Here is an 18,491-nt window from a genome sequence, read left to right as displayed (position 1 = left end):
GTAAGGGCCAGCAAGCCCTTAGCTGTTATCTTCCAGGCCTCCTCTGCAGAAACCTGAACTTCCTGCTGTCCAGGCAAACCCGTGTCTCCTCTACTCTGCAAACCTGCCCACGGGGCTCCGCCCACCTGCCTTTGCTCACACAAGGCCTCCTCCTGGCCCCCAGCCTTTCCTCCCTCACCAGCTTGCACCTACATGGTTCTTACCCATCTATGCTGTTTGAGGACCTTCTCAAAGAAGTTGATCCCCTCCAAAGCCTTCCCTGACCCCCACTTAGCAGAGTATCCCTAATACTGAAACTGATGGAGTATTTTCATCAAGACGGAATGGACAACTATCTCCTTAGAGCCTCCAGGGCAGGACAGTTGCACTTCTCATGTGTCAGTGTTGATCGTAGTACCTGGCCCAGAGCAGACACTCAGCCTGTGTTTGCTGGATGGATGATGAATGGATGAATGCACAGACAGGTGGGTGGAGTAAGGGACAGTATTTTATGTACAGTTTTATCACAGTCCTCCTCCTACTTATTGTCTGGCGGTCACTGGTATATATATTTTCATCCCTCAAGATGCTGTTCTTGCTGAGTGTGGTGGCACACCCCTGTCATCCCAGCGCTGGGGGTGCTGAGGCAAGGAGGACCTCCATGAGTCTGAGGTCAGCTTGGGCTACAAAGTGAGTTCAAGGCCAGCCTGAACAACAGTGATAGACCCTGTCTCAAAATAACTGACAAACCAAATCAAAACAAAACAAAAAATACTATCCTTAGGGCTGGGGATTTAGCTCAGCAGCACAGCGCCTGCCCAGCAAGCTCAACATCGTGAGTTCGATTCCTGGTACCGGAAAAAAACAAAACAAAACAAAACAAATACTATCCTTAGGAGACCCCTCCCCTTCCAGAGGATACAGGAAGAACTTACTGGATGCCTACACCTTGATCTTCAACTTTCCAGCCTCCAGAACTGTGAGAAAATAAATTTCTTCTTTATCAGTTACCCAATATCAGAAGCACAAAATAGATTAAGACAGAGACCGGTGCCAGGTCAGGATGTGTGCTTCCGGGCCTCCGCAAGGTCCTTCCCTGGCTTGGGCTCAGGCTACCTCTCTGTCCCCAGCACAGTGCCTGGCACAGAGTAAGCATTTGGTAGAGGCTGAAAGGAGTTGAGGTGTTACCCCAGGCTGGCCAGGCCACACAGAAAAGTAGGCTAACCCCAACCTTGCTTCTTCCCCTCCTGCGGCCATCCCCTAATCTCCAGCAGAACTTCTTGTGCTTAACCAGCCCAGCTTCGACAGACAGTAAAGATCAAAGATTGGTATTTTTCACTGTGATTCCAAAGAGGGAATAAGCAAAGCAACAGCTCATCACCTGTACCAGAGATCTCACGATGCTAACACAGAACCCAACTCCCCTCTGCAGAACGCAGAGCTAATCCATTGCCCTATTGATTTTGGCACTCTTGCATCAGACCCAAGGACCAGGCACTATGATCACTACTTTTCAGATGGAAAAGCTGATGTTCCTGAAGGCCAAGAGAGTTGCCCGCAAGCTGCACCGGGAGGAACAGGGTCCAGGATTTGAACCTGAGTCTTGGACTCCTGAGCATATTTGCTTTCCTGTGCACCATGGCACTTCTCTAAAATCTGCAAAATCTGTTTGTCATATAGCAAATGGCTCCTGAATATCTATTCTATGGCTATGCCCACATCTGAGGGGTGTGGAGGAAGAGCCCCCAAGGCAGGAACAAGCCTAACATGTTCAGAGAGAAAAGCAAGTCTGGGGCAGCTGGAGCAGGGGTTGTGGCGAGATAGGAGATGAGTAATGTGGGGGCTGAGGATTTAGCTCAGTGGCACAGCGCCTGCCCGGCAAGGTCATGAGTTCAAACCCTGGTACCGGAAAAAAAACAAAAAAAAAAAAAAAGAAAGAGAGAAATGAGTAATGGGGAGGAAACCCAGGATGACTTGCAGATCGGAGGACTTTCAGGAGATTTGCATAATATATTTCCTTTTGAAAACCATCTTCTAAATTCATAAATACAGCCATGAATTTTCCTCTTTTGAAGAAAACCAATAGGCAGAAATTTCTAACCCCACACGCACAGTCCAGGGACAGTGAGAACATCATGCACTGCCTTGAAGCAGGAATTTTCAGAGCAGATCACGGCCACCTCGATTTCAGCAAGTGTGTGTTTTGCATCAATACACGTTTACAGCTACACGGTTAATCATCTCTAACAATCAGCTTGGCAAAGATCAAAAAGAATGGCAACACACAGTGGGGAAGTAGGAGGGAAGCTGGCTGGAGTTCAGGCAGAAGTGATATGAAGAAGAGGGGAAACTGAGTCTTCCCTTACCCAGGCAGAGTCCCGTTTCATGGCAGCCATGCAAAGCAATAGGTAGTCACAGTGAAAACCCCAAAACTTTATTTAGAAGGTAGAATTACATTCCATTTACTCTCTTATTGTGGTATGGAGTTGTCAACCAATTTTTGCTTTTTCCATTCCTTAAAAACATTTTTTATAAAAGTATTTAAAGGGCCAAGTTTCAGTATTCTAGAAAGGGAGCCATAAGACATCATTATAAATAGACTCTCTAAAATTGCATTTGGAGGTCATAAGACAGAAGAAGCTGCTTTAGCCAGAGCCCCAGTAAATACACTTTGGATGTTATGGCAACAAAATTGTGCGATGTTACAGTCGAAGAAAACACGTATGTCAGCGTGGTGGGCTTGCTCCTTCCTTTGTGCAGACCTGACCTCAGACACCCACGTGTGCAGGGTTGTCATGGAAACCATAGCTCACCCTCTGGACCTGTGAGACAAGATGGCCCCAGGCATCTGAGCCACCAGCTGGGTGGGAGAGCACCAAGGAAGACAGAAACCGGGTAAGGACAGCACAGCCCACGGCACCCAGCAGGACCCTCCTTCCCGGGCCTTCCTGTGTGATGTGCTGGAGCCAATGGGGTGGAGGGGACAATGATAGAGGCCACTTCAGCCCTCAAGAGGCTCCCAGTCCAAAAACAAAGCCCCCAGAATGGGTGCAAATCACCCTTCTCTAGGGGAAAGAGGCCAGTGCCAGGGCACATGAGAACTCGGGAACCAATGACCTCTGAGTGCAGAGATTCAAGGAAGCTTTCCTCAAAGATACGGACTTCTGGCCGGGTGCTGAGGGAAGGAGATGGGGTCTGGGTTCCAAATTTTGTTTAGCTGCAGTGAAGTGTATGCAAGAAGGAGATATGAGAGAGGAAAAGGCATATGAGCAAAATCAGAAATAGCCTCAGTATAATTTTTTTCAATGATGGGGATAGAACCCAGGGCCTCGCACATGCTAGGCAAGTGTTCTACCACTGAGCTACATTCCAGCCTTAGCGTCAGTATAAAAACTACACTGATGTTTGTGTAACTGCTAAGATTCTTTGCAGAGAAAATACTTGTTTAAAAAGTGCGGCTGTAGCTTTTTAAGGGGCCACCACATACGGTTAGATTTCAAAGCTTCTGGTATTGAATGTTTCTAAGTACCACCCTGATTTCTTTCATTTTTTGGCTTAGGTAGGGTAGCACAGTGAACTGCTAGGAATTAGCATCAATAATACATTTGGGGTTTTTTATGATGTTGCATTTTAGGTGAATTTTTGTAATAAAATTACATTAAAAGTCCAGATTGGGATGGAGTCAGGTGTTATTATAAGAATATGAGTTGTTTATGGAAGGAGGAGCACTAGGCCCAGCCACACAATGAGGCTCAAGCACCTCCTCCACATCCTGACTGGGGCCACCAGCCATCTGCCCCCCTCCCCAGTTGTACCTGCCATTTTGTAACTGTCATTCCAGGAAACTGGAAGATATGTTAAGTAGATCCAGGTTGTACATCAGAAAGATCATGGGAATGGGTGCCAGGTAAATTAAGGTGAAAAGCAATAGGTCTGTGCTACTGAGTTCCCCTGGGGGCATGGTCTGGTTGGTCTACACCCTTGAATGAGTTTCAAGCTGGGCTATATGATGTGAGGGTAATCTGGACCCAATCACATTCAGGCCCATCATTGAGATCCCATTTCACAGCGCCAAATTTTTGCTGTAAAGGATAAAAGGTATCCTGCTCCAGCAGTCAAGGCAGACAGGTGGAGGTATCCCATCTGGGGCACAATGGATGGAATCACTGAACGTGCCCAATGTCCTGTGGAACTTGCTCCCACCGACTCCTCAGCTCACCAAGTAGCATTAAACCAGACTAACAGAATGCTGTCTGCAAACTCACTAAGGATTCCCACCTGAAGCACTGTGGCTGCTTTGCTCAAAATGCACTTATTAACTATAGCATTCTGTCTTGTTAATGAATTAGTTAATATTTTCAATGTGCTTTGATGATGAAAAGCTCTATTTAGGAACAAGGCTTCTGCAGTTATTTCTGCTGTTATTTATATAATGCCATGTAGATGTTGCTAAACTGCCCTGTGAGTGACGGCATGCTTTAAACAAAGTCCTGCCCTAGAATAGGAAGATTCCAGCCATAGTAAAATCAAAATAAAACACCAGCAAAATGAAGTGCAGGTGAGTCCAACCCTGCTGGATGTTAGTAATCAATGGGAGAATTACAGAGTTCCAGGGACTCTGTGAACAGGTTTGGGAAGCATCAGCTTCCTGGGCACCGATGTGAGAGAAGTGTCAGAAATGAGAAACCTTTATTTCATGTGAGGCTGTGTCCTGAGGACTCCATGAGGAGCCTCACAAGTCTCAAGATGTTTGTCCCACAGTTTTACCAGTTCTGTTCCTATTCGTATAGATAGGAAGGCTGAGGTGCACCTGACACAGAGCTCCCCTTCCCCGGTTTGGAATCAGTATGGCAGAGTGATCTTGACATGAACCCAGGAGAACAAAATGGAGAAAATATTCTCCTGCAGCTTATGTGAATTTCTCTCAGGTAGGCATCCACCTTTACTGGGAAAAATTGATGAGCTCACTTGGAAAGGAAGCAGAGGTCCCAGAGACCTGAGGGCTGAGAAGATGCCCTGCAAGGGCAAAAGGTGGAGAGCGGGGAACGGGGGAGGGACAGAGGAGTCAGGGAACATAGGGGCTCTGCCAGCTACAATGGAGCAGTGAGGTTACCACACTTGCAAAAAGCTTGGGACCCTCCAACCAATGAAGGATGGGACTTTGTGCACAGGTAATGAGGAAAAAAAAATGAAATGTCTCATGCAGAGTCAGAGGGGCATGAAGAAGACAGCCAGGGACCAGGGGACTCCAGGTTCTCATAAGCCATGGTCTTATGGATTTCAGCCACATTCGTCTAAGTCTTTGCCTTGCTGAGGACCATCTCTTATCAGTATCACCAGGATTTGTGCTCCAAAGAGAAAAGAGGCCATGACTGCAAAGGGAGATTTACTAAGAAGCCAATGAAGCTTAAGTTTCAGGGCTCTTCACTTGCATGGGCCCCTCCAAGGGAGTGGGAAAACCCTGGCATTTTGTGTTTGTGATTTTGCTCTTTTAAAGATGGCCCACCAAATTGCATCAACTTCGGATCACAAAAACCTGTGTCTTCCAGGCTTGTCTGCCTTGTTGACCACTGTGTCCTCAGAGTTCACCGGCACCATGCCTGGACATAAATCTTAACTCCATGCATTAGATGAGTGGAGAAGTGGACTTCTGTTCTGGTGGACTAGTTGCATGTACTGTAATGCCTTTTATATGTCAGTTGCTCAGCGATTTTCTATTCTACTAGGTGTGCTTCCTGTAATATCCATTTCTGAGATAGTACCTACCATGTTATTTCATTCACCAAGAAAATATAGAATCCAAAATTTTAATTAAAATTTAGGGATATATTTATTCCCTTAGGGGGGAATTATTTTAGCAGAATCATAGATTTTCAAGTTAGAAATTAAATATTTTCATACAGTAAAAACTGAAAAGGAATCTGAAGACAATTATCAAATCATTATGCAGTGGGTGTATTTAGCAACATTTGCCTTGAAAGCAACCATTAGAAGAAGACTGAGACACCAATAGCAAAAGAAAGAATTATAGTCGCTATTGTTTACATGTGACCCCATAAAGTGCAAAACCAGATGGCTCACTACATTAGCAGCTCTCACCCGAGATAAATTTTGTTCCCAGGGACATTTGACAGTGTCTACAGACATTTGGGATTGTCACAGCTAGGCTGCGGGTTAGTGGGGCTACTACTGGGTAGAGAACAAGGACATTTTCCTGAACATTGACCAATGAACAAACAGGACAGGTCCCCATCACAAAGAACTATCCAGCCCAGGAGGTCAACAACAAAAAAGAAAGAGCTTGCTGCACCAAATGTCATTAAATTCCTAGCACAAGCTCAACCAAGAATGTCCAGAGTGGGACATTCAGAGACCAAGCCTGTAGATAAGGAAACTGCATTCAGGAATAATGTAAAATGCATCCATAGCCCATGGCTAGTCTGAAAACCCAGAGTTTATTCTGTAGGAATATATTTTTTAAAATACCAAACCATTGCCAAAATAAGAATTTGGGAAACAATTTATGAACACTTTCAGTATCTGACAGCCATGCCCTCTGTGGCTGTGTACGTTTCTGGATGTTGACCACAGCTGCATCACAGTGCCAAGGTGACCATGTTCTTGCACAACCTGCCGACCCAAGTTTGCCTCTTAGAATTTTTTCTCTGCTTTATCATACATAATTGGATAACTTTTCTCCAATTTTCTCCTTGCAACAGTGAAGATAAGGTTTCTGTTTAATCATCCTCCTCTAAGCACTTGCAATCAGCCAGGATATTGCTGCTTTTAAAATAAGACAATGACATTTAATGACTTTCATTTCTTCCTATACAAAAGATTAATTTATATGCTGGAGTCATCATTTCATTGGAAAACTCAGCCTATTCTTTTGATTAACAACTCAATCCCTCCCTTATATTTTTAATTTTGTGGCTTTCTCTGTATATATTTACCTTCACAGTCTAATTTAGCCTTTGCTTTAGCATTAGAATAAAATAGCCTATGGAGCAAAGGAGTGACACCACATCCTCCTAGAGATGCCCCAGGTGTCAAACCACCCCATCCCTTGGCATTGCTGGCACACTATAAGACAAAACCATTGTGGCTAGTGAATACAGCACTAGGGCCTCAGTTGGAGTACTTCCTTAGCCCACAAATTGATGCTTTCTAGGATCTGACCTTCACGTTTCTACCCCCATCATGTTCTCCTGAACATTCTCAGCTCTGGCCATGCCAGGCCATCTCTTATTGCACAGATCACCAATGTATCCTCACATTTTCACATCTTTTTTCAAGTGTTGTCTTTCTGCCCAAATGCCTTCTCTCTGTCTCTCCGATCAAAATTCTGTTTATCCTTCAAAGTCCATTCCAAATGTGAAGTCCTCTTGGATTCCCAGCTGAAATGAGTCATGGGCTGACACAGCCTTTGCTGTAGACGCTTTCACTTCATTCTGCCTTTGGTGACAATGCGAGCAGCCACCACTTGCTGACTGATTTTGGCTGCCAATTGTCATGGCGTCCCAGTTATGTTTACAACAGCTCAGTGCTGCCATATATCAGCCCATAGAAGAAAAAGTCAAGGTGGAGAGAACTCAAATTCAGAGTTACTAAGAGGGTTTAGTGATCTGTGAGCTCAAACACTCTGCAACCTTTTTCTCTCTATAAGCTTCAGTGAAAAGGCCTTTGCAGTCCTGAAAAAGGGATCTAAAGGACTCCCCAGCAGAGAGGGTCACTATGGCCACAGCTGGATGCCTGCGTGGGTAGCGTGGACCACCTCACCCAAATACTATAAAAAGTGAGCCACACCTCCCACATGGGCCTATTTTCATTTAGAAATTGTCACATTAAACATGCAAATCTTGGGGCTGGGGATTTAGCTCAGCGGCAAAAGCGCCTACCTGGCAAGGGCAAGGTCGTGAGTTCAGTTCCTGGTACCGGAGAAAAACAAACAAACAAAAAAAAAACATGCAAATCTTCTAAAAGTTAAACATGCAAGGGGCTGGGGATATAGCTCAGTGGCATAAGCACCTGCTTGGCAAGCGCAAGGTTGTGAGTTTGATCCCTGGTACCACAGAAAAAATAAAAATTTAAAAAATTTAAAAATGCAACATTCAAAGATGCAAATCTCATAAAATGTTACCATTAATCAATATTAATAAAATGTATTTCTCTATCACCAATAAGATTTTCACCATTAAAAAAAAAAGAGAAAGAAAAAAAAATCCCACCGATTTATGTCATAAGCAGAAAGGAAGGGTTCTACCAATCCTCTGCCCAAGTTCTGGCGTCAGTAATTTGCTTCTAATTTCTCCTGATGTGAATGGGTAGTTTGACCTGTTTCCTAGGAGAAGAGATGCCCTTGAGGATGGAGTCTTACAGTCCCTATTGTCTCTAGTGCTCACAAATGACTTAATCTATTTTGACAACTTCTTAGTGTCCCTAGAGAAGTACAGTAGAGAAACTGGGAATTGCTCTTGCAAAATAGTGAGAGAGTAGATGCTGTCAGGAACAAGAAAGCATAGTTGCAATAGTTTTGTCCAAGAATAGAGACTGACTCATCTTGTGCACTGAAAGTCCTGACCAGCGTCTCTGTGTATTCACTGATGTCCTATAATCCAGGGACTACAGAGAGAGCAGTGGTCCCATCTTTCCTTCCAATGTTCCTGCCTTGTCTGCCACAGACTATTTTAACTCTCCCCTGACCCTTCACCAGAGTTCCTACAGTGCAGAGAACTGTGGCAGGCAGAGCTGTAGGCATCTTGGAATTCATCTTTTGAGTGGCCTTTGGCCTTTTTAGGTTAAAGATGCCTTATAGAAAAATATCTACACTGACAACACCAACTGATGGTGAGGATGTGGAGCAATAAGAGGTCTCATTCGTTGATGGTAGTAATGCAAAATGGTACAGCCACCTCGACAGGCAATCTGTCAGTTTCCTTCCGAATGAAAGAAATACTCTTTCCCATGTGATCTAGCAACTGTACTTCTTGGTATTTACCCAGAAGAGTTGAAAACTTATATGTAAACAAAAATCTGCATGCACATGTTTCTAGAAGCTTTATTTATGAGTGCTAATACTTGGTTGTGATTAAGACCACCTTCGGTAAGCAAACAGATAAATAAATTTTGGTATATTCAGACAATGGCATATTATAAAGACATGGAGAAACTTTAAATGCATATTGCTAAGTGAAAAAAGCCAATCTGAAAAACTATATATTATATGACTCCAACTCTATAACACGACATTCTGGAAAAGACAATAGAGACAGTGAAAAATATCAGTGGTTGCCAGGAACAATGACAGAAAGAAAAGGGAGAGACAGAGAGAGAGAGAGAGCAGAAGGTTTTTAGGGTTGTGAACTATTTTGCATGACATAGTACTATAATGGTGATATATGTCATCATACACATCCAAACTCACAGAATGTACACAAAGAGTAACCCTAATGTAAATGATGGTCATTGGGTGACAATGTGTCAGTGTGGGCTCAGCATAGCAAACTTCGTGCTCTGTTGGTAATGGGGGAGGCTATATGCAAAAGCAGCAAGCGGCAGCTAAGAAATTTTGTACCTGCTGCCTCAATTTTTCTGTGAACCTAAAACTTCTCTAAAAAATAGTTTTTTGGTCTGTCTGTCTCTCTCTCTCTCTCTCCTCCCTCCCATAGAAAAATGCACATATATGTAGTTGTGGCATAGAGGTCAAAGTGTCCAAAGACCCCTGAAGTCCCATGGCACTGACAATCTAAAACCTAGTTTAAGATAAGTACAGAAAATGACCACAACTGTCCAGGACCCTACAGCCAGGGCCAAAAACAGGGCAAATGTTCAACTCCGTGTTTCTCGGCAGTCTTACTTAAGCTGCTGTCACTGTCTACCATGTGCCCTCCATGGTGTCCCCCATGCCCTTCACCTCCCCTCCTACAGGATCACACATGCCTTTCTCATGATCCTGGGGGAGGAAGTCATCACTGTACTTTTTAAAGTTATCTTGCAAGTGAAGGCTATATGCAAACCAAAAAAGTACACAGCTTAATAAATAGTCACAAGGTAAACGCACCAACCAAATCAACACACACAATTCTCTAGGCACATTATGCCACCCTGACCCCCAAAGATAAACATTATCCTGAGTTCTATCACCAGACATTGGTTTTGCTTATTTTTGAACTTTATATAAATAGGATCAAACAGTATGCACCCTTTTGTATCTGAGTTCTTCTTTTCAAAACTATATTTGGGAGTATTTCTGGATAGAATTATAATTTTTTTCTCTCATTACTGAATAGTGTTACATACTGCACAACTTAATAATCTAACCTCTTGTTGGTGGACATCCATGCTACTTCCAGTTTAAGGCTGTTACAAGTAGTGCTGCTATGCTATGTCTTTTACTGACCAAATGTATACAATTATTTTGGGCATACACTCCCATAAACAGCGAATAAAAGTTTCAATTGTTTTACATACTTTCCAATATTCAGTTATGTTGTGTTTTTAATTTTAACCAAAATACCACTTGCATTTGAATGTACATTTCTCTGGCGATTAACAAGGCTGAACACCTTTTCAGATAGCTATTGGTTATTTGCATGTACTCTTTTGTAAAAAATTTTATTTAAGCTTTTTTTTTCAATTTTCTTTCAGGTTATCTGCCTTTTTCTTATGGGCTTGTATGTGGCAGTGTGGTCCTTATATATTCTGGTCATGAGCCCTTAGTCAGACCTACTGCAAATATATGAGACTTGCCTTCCTATTCCTTTGCAATGATTAAGCTTGTCAACTTGATTGTTTCGCCAGCTATCTAGGGGATTAGTAAGCACGCTGCTGGATGTGTCTGAGGGTGTCATGGATGTGTGACCTTGAATACTATATCTGGTCCTTGACCCCTTCCTCCCTGGTGCCATTCCCCTGCTCTGCTTCCTAGCTTCCATGATCTGAGCAGCTTTGCTCTGCCGTGTTCTTCCACCATGGAGCCAGCCAACCATGGACTGACTTACCTGAAACTTTTAGCAAAAATAAACGCTTCCTTCACTAAGTTGTAGGTGCCTGATATTTGGTCCTAGCCGCCAAAAGCTGATTATTAATGCACCCCTTTGATAGTGTCTTTTGGTGAACAAAATTTTCTTAATTTTAATGTAGTTCAACTTATCTTTTATGCTTAATGCTTTTTGTGTTCTGCTTTAGAAATTACCCCTTAATCGTGAAAATAATCTTTACATTTTCAGAAACTTTAATGATTTACTTTATACATTTAGATCTATGATCTTTCTGGAATTGTTTTTGTACAAAGATGAGATAAAACTCAGGTTTCACTTTTTTTCCATACAGATATCCAGATGATTAGCCAATATCTGGATGATTCTATCCAGAAGTACTCCCAAATATAGTTTTGAATAGAAGAATGCAGATACAAAAGAGTGCATACTGTTTGATCCTATTTATATAAAGTTCAAAAATAAGCAAAACCAATGTCTGGTGATAGAACTCAAGATAATGTTTATCTTTGTGGGTCAGGGTGGCATAGTGCTTAGAGAATTGTATGTGTACTATTTATTAAAAGACTATCTGTAATGGTTTAAATCTAAAGTATTTCCCAAACTCCTCAAATGTTTGAAAGGTGATTGGATCATGGAGGTACCATTGTTCTCAGTGGATTTATCTACTGATAAGTTTAATAGCTAAATATGCTGTTAAGTGGTGGGGCCTGGCTGGAAGTGGGACAGTGGTGACATGACCTGGAAGAGTGTATTCTTGTCCCCAGCTTCTTCTTTCTCTGTCTGCTTCCTGGCTGCAATAAGAGTATCTTTCCGCTACCAGACCCTTCCACCATGCTGTGTCTGCCTTGGAGCCAGTTGACATTAGGCTGAACCCTCTGAAACCATGAATCACAATGAACCTGTCCTTTAAATTGTGAGTGTTGGGTATTTAGTCCCAGCAACAAGAAAATGACTAAGACACAATCCCATCTCCAGTACACTGCACTGCCACTCATCTTTTTGACATAAATCAACTAACTTTATATATGTGGGTCTACTTCTGGGCTTTATTCTCCTCTGCTAGACTGTTTGTTTATGTTTGTGCTGATATTATATTCTCTTGATTACTATAGCTATATAATAAGTCTTGATATCTAATAACTTAAGTACTCTAACTTTGTTCTCCTTTGAGATTTTCTTAGTATGTTTTTGGCTCTATGCATGTCCATATAAATATAAGAATTAGATTGACAATTTTCACAAAACCATCCTAAAATTTGCATTAGAATAGCATTGACTCTGCAGATTAATTTGAGGGAAATTTTATATCTTTTTTTGTATTGAATTTTGTACTCTATGAACATGGCATATGTTTTGATTACTTAGGTCTTCTTTAATTTCACTCAAAAATAAGTTTATACTTTTCTGTTGAAGATTTACACTTCATTAGGTTAATTCCCAGACATTAGTATGGTTTGGGGGGGTACGTGTCTGATTTGGTTTTCAGTGCTACCAGCAATAGTTTTTTTTGTTTATTTTGTTTTGTTTTGGTACCAGGAATTAACCTCAGGACCTTGTACTTGCCAGCCAGGCACTGCGCTGCTAAACTATATCTCTGGCCCAAAGGTTTCTCTTTTTTAACTTTGTGGTTTCTTGTTGCAGCTGCTATAAAGAAGTATAAGAGGTCTTTATATGGAAACCTCATATATAGACCTTGATGAATTGATTTATTAATTCTTATAACTCATAGATTACTTTGAATTTTCTACATACACGGTGATCATCTGTAAATAAATACATTTTCCAAGACTCAGCAAAAATAGCACTTTCTCTGTAAATCCTGTCTTCATCCTACCAACAGAACGAGGGCCTCCCTTTTCTGACCAGCCAGCACTCATCCACGCCTGTCTTGCACTTAAGACAGTGTGCTCCTGCTCTACAGCACTAAGCATAAAGCCAGCCCTCTCACAGAGGCTCGGGGGCAACATCATCTCATTTAGCTCTGTGAATCAAGTTGTAAAGCATTGATTATAGCAGCTAGAAGCTTTAGTTATTTATTTCCTACATTTAGATCTATGATCCTTCTGAATTGCTTTTTGTACATGGTGTGCGGTAAGACTCAGGTCTCACGTTTTTCCACACGGACACCCAGGTGATTCAGTACTATTTATTAAAACGCTCTCTGTTATGGCTTAAAAGTGCCCCCCAAAAGTCTAATGTGTTTGGAAGGTGATCGGATCATTGACTAGTATTATCATAGTAAGGCACTTACATGTAAGTGGATAAACCCAAATCAAATGGGCTTGAGAGGCGAGAAAGTATATATTGGCTCAACTAATGGAAAAGTGAAAATGTACTTCTAGTTTAAGTGTATCTGGATCAGGGACCCAAAATATATCTTTAGAAAGCTGTATCTCTGTATCTCTCTGTCTCATTTTCTCGTATTGACTTTATTCTACACAAATGTTTCCCCCAAGAGAACAGCACCCCCCAGCTCAGGCTACCACCTCCCACCTCTTTTGTTAATTTCAAAAGGAAAGAAGGAACACATTTCCACAGGTACTCAGGCAAAACTTCTGGGATTCATTCCAACTGGATGGACTTGGTCACATGACCATCCCTAGATCAATAACTGTGGATAAGAGAGATGACTTGTTCTAACTGTGTGGTTCAAATGAGCAGGGCCAACACCATCCAACCTCCAAGGACTGAGAGATTAGCATTCTCCTTATTACCAGAAGACAGGATGGCTATGTACTGAGAAAGCGGAAACCACATTGTCTTGTTGAGGTGACAGTGAGGATATTTGGTATGGATTTGGGGGATGCTTATCAGGAAGGATATTATCTAAACTAACTAGTGAACTACCCCCTGGGGACCCAGCTGTTCTCTACGGGATTGGAAAAACAACAGCTTTAAGCCAAAACTACCACTACCTACTGCTCACTTCCTAGTGCTAGAATTCCACAGAATTCTACCCAGTAAAAACCCAGTACTCTATCTATAACCTGCCTGACTGCTAAGCTTTCTGGAATCTTCTGTAGCTGTAAGTCTGTCTGCAATTCTACTACAACCAGCTCTTTACAACTGTCACTTCTCTCACAAAGCTTCAAATACCCTTGCCCTATCTTCACTGAATGACCTTCAACAAATGAAGAATCTTGGCTGTCTGCCCTCCCTGGTGAGGATTGCCTGTGGTTTGGGGAGGAGTTGGCCGTTTTCTCCCCAGGGAGCTGTGGCTCTGTGTTTTCTCTGTCATTTTGGATCTCTGCTCCTTTAGTGGGGGCTGCCACCAGGACTCACAGGGGAAGGAGGCTCTGTTACTGCGCTCCCAGCCATTGGTGACCCAGCCTCTTTGCAAGTGGCTAGTCTCTTTCTGAGGTGGCATCCACCAATCAGTCAGCCTGCTGTAGACAACATGCTTTGAGCCCTTCTTACCATGATGTTCTGCATGAACACTGCAAGAAGTGCTACAGATCCGTCTTAAAGTAATTTGCTTTTTATCAAGGAAAATGCTATTTTTATGAGGAATAAATGGTAATGTCAATGTGCATAACCTTTGATACAGTATCCCTATTTCAAAGAATTTATCTTAAGGAAATTATCATAGACATGCACAAAGATGCATGTAGGAGGATATTCATTGACGCATTATCCTTGATAGCGAAAACAAAAAAAGAAGAAAATACCTACATTTTCATCAGTAGCAAAAAGGCTGCAGAAATGATGATCTCCTGAGTCATAGAATCTTTTGTAACCAATAAAAATCATGTGCTCAAGTATTCACTAACTCCAGAAAGTGTTCAAAGTTACAGTAAGCAGAGGGAGAAAGGTGACAATGTAAGGTTTCCAATTTATGTTGTTGTTGTCATTGTTGTTTTCCCTGAGACATAGCCTCACTATGTATTTCAGTCTGGTCCTGAACTTACTTATGTAGCCCAGGCTGGTCTCGAACTCACAGCATCCTTCTGCCCCAGCCTCCCAAGTGCTAGGATTGCAGGTGCGCACCATGACACCTGGATCCAATTTACTTTTTCTAACAAATGAATCTTTATGAATAAATACACACAAAAGTAGTAGTAATTGTCAGATGGCATGACATCAATTGATTTTTGGCTTTTACGTGCAAAATAAAATCATCTCATTAGTGAGATGGGGAAAATTCTGTACCTTCCCAATCATGAGTGCCTTGCCCTTCTCAGCATCGGATCACAGATACAACATCTGTTTTAAAGAAATGTGCTCCTATTAACTGGGCTCCAAAGGACAATTGAATTTTTTAAAGCATGAGCATTATCCCTGAACATGGTTTTATTGGTGGCAAAAAAAAAAATCTTTTCATGCTATAATGTTGGGAAGGGACCAACTTTTAAAACCAGAAGCAGGCTTTCCAGGCCAAGCTTGGACATAAAAGCCAGAGGCAGGCCTCCCACTGAGCTGGGCTTTGAGACAGCTCCTCTTCAACTACTGGGCGCCTGGGAGATTTCTCTCCTGTTTTCCAAACCCAAAAATGCTCTTCTATTGTCTCAATGACAATAAATTTCCAAAGAATAAAATAGATGATACAGAGGAGGATCCAAAGTACCTTCCAAGGCCAAGGTCTGCTCAAAGGTGATGCAAAAAGAGTGGAAGTTTGGACAGAAGCAAGAGCAAGTGAAGACAGACTGGGCCTTTGGACAGCTTTGTGCAGAAATCCACAGGTGATGCAAGGTGCCAGGTGGGAATTCTCTCCTCCTTTAAACGTGTGATTTTTAGGCTCCCTGGATGCCTTTATTGTTTGTTTTTCCTGCTTTTTGCTACATCTTAAATTTGAGCGTTATTTTAAACAAAGTTGTTGTATGTTAATTTACTTCACCAAACACACACAGCACCGTCTCAAGAGCTGACATGATAGATGATAACTGCAGCAGCTATTGGCCCCAAAGGCCGTAATTTGTGTTTTGAAATTCCTTAATTATATATGTACACAATGACTCTAATAGCCCCCATAGAAGCACTGGGCTGGGCCAGAGTCCCTAAATGCTGTCACAAAAACAGGAATAAAAAACTTATAAAGGAAGAATTTTAAATCAGTGATGGGGATAAATCGTACTTTTAAAAATCTATAATGAAGAATATAAGACATTCTAATCACCACATCTATAATTACAAAGCAGAGTAAATCACTAGAAAAAAATTAAGTGTCTTCAATATGATAAAGAAGAATAATTAACTTTTAACTCCGAGCTGCTGTCCCGATGTTGGATGACTCAGGCTAACCCTTGGGAGGTAAAAGGACGACAAAGGAAATCAAGTTTCAGAGCTCTGAGGAGATTGCCGATGGCTTCAACAGGGTTCATGTCTTACTGTTTTACGCAGCAAGACAAATAAATGAGCCACTGAAACAATCATGCATGACAGTGCCTCTGAGAAAATATCCAAACTTTACACATAAAAAAGCAATTCTATTTTACAATGTGCACTCTTGATTAGTAAGCAGCATATATGCTCCTTGACATGCACAAGATGTCTTCACAAAGAACCATAGGAGTGAACTCGTGACAGCCCAATGGCCTAGATGGATACACAGCATCATTTTACAGAGGAAGCCAAAGTTCAGGAGGCCTCATAGTCAACTGTGACAGAGCCAGGACCAAAAAAATCGATCTTCTGAGCTGTTACCCTATGGCACAAGGACAAGGAAAGAAGTCATGTGGGGGTCACCTGTGCCATGGAATATTGGCCCAGGCAGGATGGTGGCAGGAAGGCCCACAGGCCTAGCACCTGAAACACTGGCCCGCCACCACTGGGATGGCTCAGAGAGAAGGAGCATCCACTCTCTGGATCCAAAGCCCCTGCTCCTGCTGGTGGCTTCAACTTTGTCTTGGGGAGATGGTGGCAGCCACCAGAAGACAGATTCTGGTCTTGTCATCATTCCTACTTTGGGCAGCATGCTTAGGATTTGTCCAAGCAGTAGTTTCCTCTTTTTTACAGAGAGACCAGTACCCGCCCTGTGTAACTCATAGGTTGAAATTATAAAAATGAGAAAATTCACACCCAGCACATAGGCCCAGAAGAACTGCTGGTTTCACAGGAAGAGAAATGGCAGGTAATGAATTAAGCATGTGAAGGTGTTCATGATCTATAAAGTTTCACACATAAGAAGGGCTGTTATTATTATTCCTCCAACAAATGGTTTTGATAAGGCATCACAGTGCTGCACTGCACTGGTCCTCCGTGGACGTGAAGGGTCAGGGGAGACCCATTTCCCATCCTTAGAGCTGGCACTCTAGAAAAGCCGGGTGCAGTAAAATAAAAATGTCCTTAGCAGCAGGAGGACCGCAGCAGTAGAAACTATAACACCACACTCTGACAGAGCTACAAGAAAAGAGCATCTGAAGGAGTAGGTGGACAGAGAGGTCCCAGAGCTGAGGGGCTTAGGAACAAGGTTATCCAGATCCTCAGAACTCAAGGGTGGACAGAGATCATCAGCATCAGCATCCATGAGGAATGGCCAGCCAGACTCAGGCCCCACTAACACCTGCTGAGTCAGAATCTGCAAAAATAACAGGAGCTCTGGTGATTCATGTGCGTTTCACAGTTCAAAAAGCCCCAGGCTAGTGGATCACACCTTCTTAAATTCCAGACTGAAATTCCAAAGCTACCCCAACCCAACAGCCCCTAGATCCACCTGTGGCTCCTGCCTGGAAAGGCTCGGGTGACTCAGCAACAGCCACACAGGCCTCCATCACGTGCATTTGATTCAGACCCATTGGTGAAGTCACATCTTCTGGCCACAGTGTCTCCATTCATAAGCCTCTCCTTAGCTACAGTTAGAGACCTCGGCAGCCTTGGCTTCACTTCCTTCGGAGTCTGGATGCTTCCGATGGTCCCTCCAACTAAACTGCACATCAGCTTCATAGCCAGCATGTGTGTTAAGTCAGACAAGCCTAAGCAAACACTTCCAACTGGGTAAGTGCCACCAGCTGTATCTGTACGATGCTGGAACCAGGAAAGAGGCCGTTTCATTTATGGATTGTGAAGATTAATCTGCTTGTCAACATGGTTGGATTGAGAAATAGCTAGGAAATTAGTAAAGCATATTTCTGGGTAGGTCTGTGAGGGTGTGTCCAGAGGCCATTTGCATGTGGGACACTAACTGATGGGGGACCTGCTCTGAATGTGAGCAGCACCACACTGATGGAGTAAAGCAGGAGGAAGAAGATGAGAAATACAGGTTCTTACTATCTCTCTCCTTCTTCCCCTTCTTGCTCTTCTTCTTGCTCTTCTTCCTCTTCTTCATCCTCTCCTTCTCCTCCTTCTTCTTCTCCTTCTTCTTCTTCTCCTTCTCCTCCTTCTCCTTCTCCTTTTTCTTCTTCTTAATCTTTCTCTCCCTCTCTGTCTTTCTGTCTCTCTCTGTCTGTGTGTGTGTGTGTGTGTGTGTGTTGTGTGTCTCTGTATTCCAGCTACCATGAGGTAAGCACCTTTTCTCCACCACACCTTTTCTCCACCACACCCTTCCACCATGATATTTCTGCTTTGGAGCCAGCTGAC

This window comes from Chinchilla lanigera, unplaced genomic scaffold (assembly GCF_000276665.1).
Source record: "Chinchilla lanigera isolate Chin_1 unplaced genomic scaffold, ChiLan1.0 scaffold00076, whole genome shotgun sequence".
Lineage (NCBI taxonomy): Eukaryota > Metazoa > Chordata > Mammalia > Rodentia > Chinchillidae > Chinchilla > Chinchilla lanigera.
The sequence above is the reverse complement of the archived record's forward strand: the minus strand, read 5'-3'. Positions refer to the sequence as shown.